Below are 6,000 nucleotides of genomic sequence, written 5' to 3' on the forward strand. Positions count from 1 at the left end.
CATTTTCCTCACTCTTCTCTCCTTCCTCCGCCATCGTATTTGCTAACGGCACAGTGTCGCAACTAAATTGACACCTAACAAATATTTCTGAGCGTAGCTGACACTTCCTGGGGCTTCACCTGATTGGCCAAATAGCATGAACGCGCCAACCATGTCTTCAGGGCTAAACGTCAAACGTTTATTACATGCATGTAATAAACTGCTTTCCCTCCATCGTGTCAGGCTGTCTGTTGCGATGTGTTCATCGCGCGAGTTCATATCGCGATGACGATGAAAATTCGATGTATCGTTCAGCCCTAGTTGCCAGTGTCCGTCTCCATGTTGGTGTCTGTGCCAGTGTCCATGTTGGTCTCCGTGTCGGTGCCGGTGTCGATGTCAGTGCTCCATGTCGGTGTCCGTGTTGATGCCTGTTCCGGTGTCTATGTCGGTGTCCGTGCCAGTGTGTCCGTGTCGGTATTCGTGCCGGAGTCCGTGCCCATGTTGCTGTGCCTGTGCCGGTGTCGGTGCCAGTGTCGGTGTGTCCGTGTCGATGTGCCGGTGCCCGTGCCCGTGCCGGTGTTCATGTCAGTGTGCCTGTGTCGGTGTTCGTGCCGGTGGTCCATGTCGGTGTCTGTGCCAGTGTCCATGTCGGTGCCTGTTCCAGTGCCGGTATCAATGCTGGTGTGTCCGTGTCGGTGTTCGTGCCGGAGTCCGTGCCAGTGTCTGTGTCGATGTCAGTGTCCGTTTCATGCGGGTGTCCGTGCCGGTGCCTGTGTCCGTGCCGGTATTAGATCTACACCACCGTTCAAAAGTTTGGGGTCAATAAGATAAAACAATTTTTTAAAGTAATTAATACTTTTTTTTTACCAAGAATGCAATAATTTGATCAAAAGTGATGGTAAAGGCCTTTAGCTTTTACAAATACATTTCAAATAAATGCTGTTCTTTTGCTCTTTACATTCATCAAAGAATCCTGTAAAAAAAAAAGAAAAAAAAGAAACAGTTTCCACAAAAATGTCCCAAAATCAGCATTTCTGAAGGATCATGTGACACTGAAGACTGGAGTAATAGATCCTGAATATTCCGCTTTGCCGTCACAGGAATAAATTACATTTTTACATTATATAAATATATTAAAATAGAAAACAGTTATTTTAATTTGCAATAATATTGTCACATTTAGTTTTGTTTAATGTTCATGTTTCATGTCTATTATTTTGAAATGCTCATGTTTCCTGTTTGTAATGTGTTTCCCTTGCCATCATGTGATTATGTCTTGTGCTCCCCTAGTCTTATGTGTCATATTCTTATTGGTTGACTGTCTTGTCTGTCCTTTTATTTTTAACAGAAGAAAGAAACTTATTTGGGTTTAAAACAACTTGAGAGAGTAAATGATGACAATTTTCATTTTTGGGGGTACTATTTTATTTTTAGATTTTTTCATTTAATTCTTTCTTGAATGTTTCTGTTAAATACACCTTCTGTAGCTGAAAAAAACAAAGCACTGTTTATTTCATTTGCATATTATATGTTGTGTATATGTAATGTTTCTTTGTTCTTATCTTTTAATAAGAAAATAATGACAAAGATTTTTATCTTCGCCACTTTGTCCAAATGTCTGCCATTATTTTTTATTTTATATTTTATTGCCTTGTAAGGCTTTGTTTTGAAAACTAGGACATAAGTTTGGCTGTAATGCTCAGTCACTTTAAAGAAGAAAAAAAATCGATGTCTAACTTGTAAGGCTAGTCTTAGAGGTTTATGCAACCGGCCCCAGGTCTATATTTGCTATAAATCTGTAAGAAAAAGATTCGGGGCATGCAAACATAAATGCAATAATACATGGTCCCTCTCCATTTTGTTACTCTATATAGGTCTGAACTGCCCCCTTGTGCCACTTTACAGGTATGCAACCGATTACAAGTCATTATTTACAGCCCCTGTTCTAATGCATCTGTTTTAATGATGTGAAACAAAATGAAATCTAATAAACCCATAAAGCATATACTATCATCTTCATCCAGGATAGCTCTCTTTTATTCAAAACAATACCAAGAAAAAGAAAGAATTTAGGATTGTGCCACTAGATGGCGCTCTAATAAAAAGTGGAACATTCCCCACTGCTTATACATCACAAAACATTGCATTAAAAGAAGAAAAAATACATAGATTTTTAACTTGGTCACCTTTAAAAACAGGACATGGGATTGTTATGGATATTATGGATATTAGCTTGCAATTGAAAATACAATAAAAGTGGCATACAAACACCAGTTCTAACCTCATTCATATTTCATGTCAGATTGGATGTAATTCAATCTGCTCTGTTTACATCTGCTGGTTTTAAATTGCTGTTCTGAACAACAATGGTAATGAAAGCGTTAACTGAACAATTTATAAAACAACCACCGCCTGAATTCATATCACCATGACTCACAAGCAACTCAGACAAACTAAACAGTATTTGACCACAAGCAAACTGCCCAAACAGCAGCTTAATGAGCAGCAGATGACTGTCACTGTTCATGGGATAGTCTTCCTGTCCATTTCCATCCTCCAGTGATGATGACTAATCTACTGTATATATCAGCGTTTCAACTTTTAATCAACTAGTAATGAAATTCTGAATGGTTGAAAAGGTGGAATGAACTTCAATGCAATAAGTGTCATTTAAATTTTAGTTAGTTGATTTTTATTTATTTTTTCTTTAGGGAAAACAATGGCGTATAGTGCAAAACATGACCAAAACTGTTTGACACTTCCATCTTTATACATGGTGACATTTACATCAGCAGAATTAACAACAACGTTCTCTTTACAGGAAACCGAATGTTTAAGGTCAATGGCCTTAGCCATCCTTCAAACTGAGCCCTATTTCTTTATGTAATCTTAAGGACTACGTTTTGTTTTTAAACAAGTAGCGTAATGACATCTGAATGATCATTGAGGGAAAAGATCAGTGGCATGCAGATCAGTCCTCAATGAAACTGATTTGGTTTACTGTCTGTTTAACAGTTTTATTGGCTCTTTGTAAACAGCAGTGATGTGAGAACAGGAGCCGTGCTGCACATTACCACTTATTATGAAACATTAGGAATGCTTTGTTATTTTCAACAAAGGAATATCTAAACACAGACTTATCTACAGATGTACGTATGAATTTTACTGGTACAGTGGCCAGGTCAGAGGTTTTGATTTATAAAATGAAGGTGGTTTGTTTTACTCTGTCTTTTTAAGCAACCTTATCAGGCAGTGTAAGCAGGAAAGTACAATGTCAAAGCGGTAACATGTCAACGTTTCCTTGTAAAGAGAGTTCTCTGTCTAACAACAGAAATAGAAATCTAGCAATAAGGCATAGCAAATGATAATTAGCTACAGGATCCCACTTATTACAACACTAAATAAAGAAATGGAAATAAAAAATGTAATTTGTTACAATTATTTTAGAATTGTACCTACATTATCTTAAAACTTCTGCCAAAAAAAAAAAAAAACTCAATTAAATGTACAAAACAATCATCCCAACAACAAGATGAACACTGCAACAATATCACTGTAATATTAATCATGAAGTTCTCTGAGCTAATTTTCACTAAAATCTATTGCTGAGATGCAAGATGACGACAGCTGTGTGATACGAGAGAGTGCAACAGTTGGGTTACGCAAGTAAAAATCCCATCTTCCCCATAGGGGAATAGATCTTTTTTTTCTTTTTTTTTTTATAAACAACAATCAGCAAAAAACATATTCACACATCAACACACCCAACAACACAGCACACATACAGACATTATGTATATATTTATAAAGGGAAGTTCTTCCACTTATAGTTAATTGATTTTGAAGATAATTTATGAAAGGACGCCACATGACAGTGAATTTAGATCTGGAGCCCCTTACATTAAGTCTTATTTTTTCTAAACTTCGGAATTGTAAAACATCTCTAGCCCACTGTTTAAAAGAAGGAGGAAAGGACTGTTTCCAATAAATTAAAGCTACACTGTGTAATTTTTTTAGTTGATTCTTAGCAAAAAACACTTAATACTTTCAAAAATATATGTGCTCATTAATGTATATTTACTTCTTTCAAGTAATAAAGTATTCTCGTAAGTTTATAATCTGCCATTGAAAGTACGTACGGGTGAGGGGTTCGAATGCCGGTCGCCATGTTGCCCCTCCATCTTGAAACTACATTAGCCAAAGAGGGACATACCTGTAAATTCAAGCTTCGCCTTTCGTGCTTTACACTCAGTGACACAGAGACGAATGCGAGGGGGAGATTACTCGCGACTGCCGGCAGATTTGAAAGATTGCTGATGGAGGATCACGCCTGTTTTCGAGGACATGTAGCAGAGTCGCCAAGGAAGTGAAAAAGAGAATTAAAACGTCAACGCGACAGGCAAATCAGCAAAACCAAAGTCAATACTGGAGTAACTTTTCCCAGATGGAAAGAGCTCATGAGGAGCAAAGATGTTAAAACGGACGCCGAAGTTGCCTGCTTTCTTCTCGACAGGTAATTCAGCCTATTTGTGTAAATTCGAAGTTTTATAGTTGCTTGTCCATGGTTGTGCATAACGCCAGTACGACCTCTAGTATAACTTGCGTTACTTTTCCTCAAGTCAATGGTGAAAAAGTATTGTTTACCTTGTAACATAAATCTGTGCTGCGACGGATCACAGGTGATAGTTTTAAAGGCGCAATTGGACGAAGTCGAACTGGAAGCCATGTTAATCTTGGAATAATACGGCCACCGTAGGAGTTAAAACGCCCTCGAAATTGAAAGGAACAGAAACTAATATTCACTGGGTAGTCATATACAATTTCACCGCTAGATGGTGGAAAATATTACACAGTGTAGCTTTAAAATGAAGCGCCTTGCCAACAATGAAGTAAGAATATACAGTCCAATTCACTTTCTGACAAAGTATTTTTTTCACACACAATGCCAAAGATAGCAGTTAAAGGATTTGCACAAACATCTTTACTAAATATTCTAGAATAAGATACAAAAATCTACGTCCAAAAAAAAAACCCGATAGACAAGGACATAACCAAAACATATGGGCTATTGGCTAATGTAGCAGGGGATTGCTTACATCTTGTAAAGGTGGTGTCAACAGAGGAATGCATCTTTGCCAGCTTGGCCTTAGATAGATGAAGTCTATGTACCACTTTGAATTGAATAAGGCTGTGGCTAGCACAGATATAAGAGCCATGGATTCTACACTGAACAAAATTATAAACGTAACACTTTTGTTTTTGCTAAAAAATAAATTAAAAAAAGGTTGTTGATTGTGGCCTGTGGAATGTTAGTCCACTCCTCTTCAATGGCTATGTGAAGTTGCTGGATATTGGCGGGACCTGTAGATATCTGAAAAAGTGGGCTTTATTTAAATTGAGATTCTAATTGCGCAAAAGACAAGAAGCTACCATCATCAAAAAGATCTTTCAATGTTAAGATACCCTTTTCTTGCCAAAGCAAGATTGCCTGGTCATTTAGAGGCTGAGTGAATCTATGATTTCTGGCAACTGGGGCACAGATTGAACCCCTCTGCCATCCAAAATATTTTCGCATTTGGGCCCAAATCTGGACGGAGTTCCATACCATGCAACGAGTCTAGACCTAGTGGTAAGGGTGAGAATAGGAGGGCTGAGAGTGAGAAAGAAGGCAGGCTGAGGATTCTATCCGGACCCAGTCTGGTGAGTGGTTTAAGAAATGTGAACCTTGCCAGTAAGTCAGAGCTCTTAGGTTACAAGCCCAATAATACAACTGAAAATGTTTTATTTGAAAAAGAGTCTGGGAGGGTTCTTGTTTCAAAGATAAGAGGAGATTATCTTGTTTAAATAAGCAAAGTGCGGTCATAACATGAGGGAGAGAATTATGTGGGTTTGCAATAAATAGTAGCAGAATGTGAGCTTGGAGCGATAGTTTGTGCTCACTGCCCCCAAAATATTTGTATTCTTTCCTTTTTAATGTCATGCCAGCTTCTATGGCTATGTTCATGGCGAGATTCAGTTTTA

The sequence above is a fragment of the Rutilus rutilus genome, assembly GCF_951802725.1.
Source record: "Rutilus rutilus genome assembly, chromosome: 9".
Lineage (NCBI taxonomy): Eukaryota > Metazoa > Chordata > Actinopteri > Cypriniformes > Leuciscidae > Rutilus > Rutilus rutilus.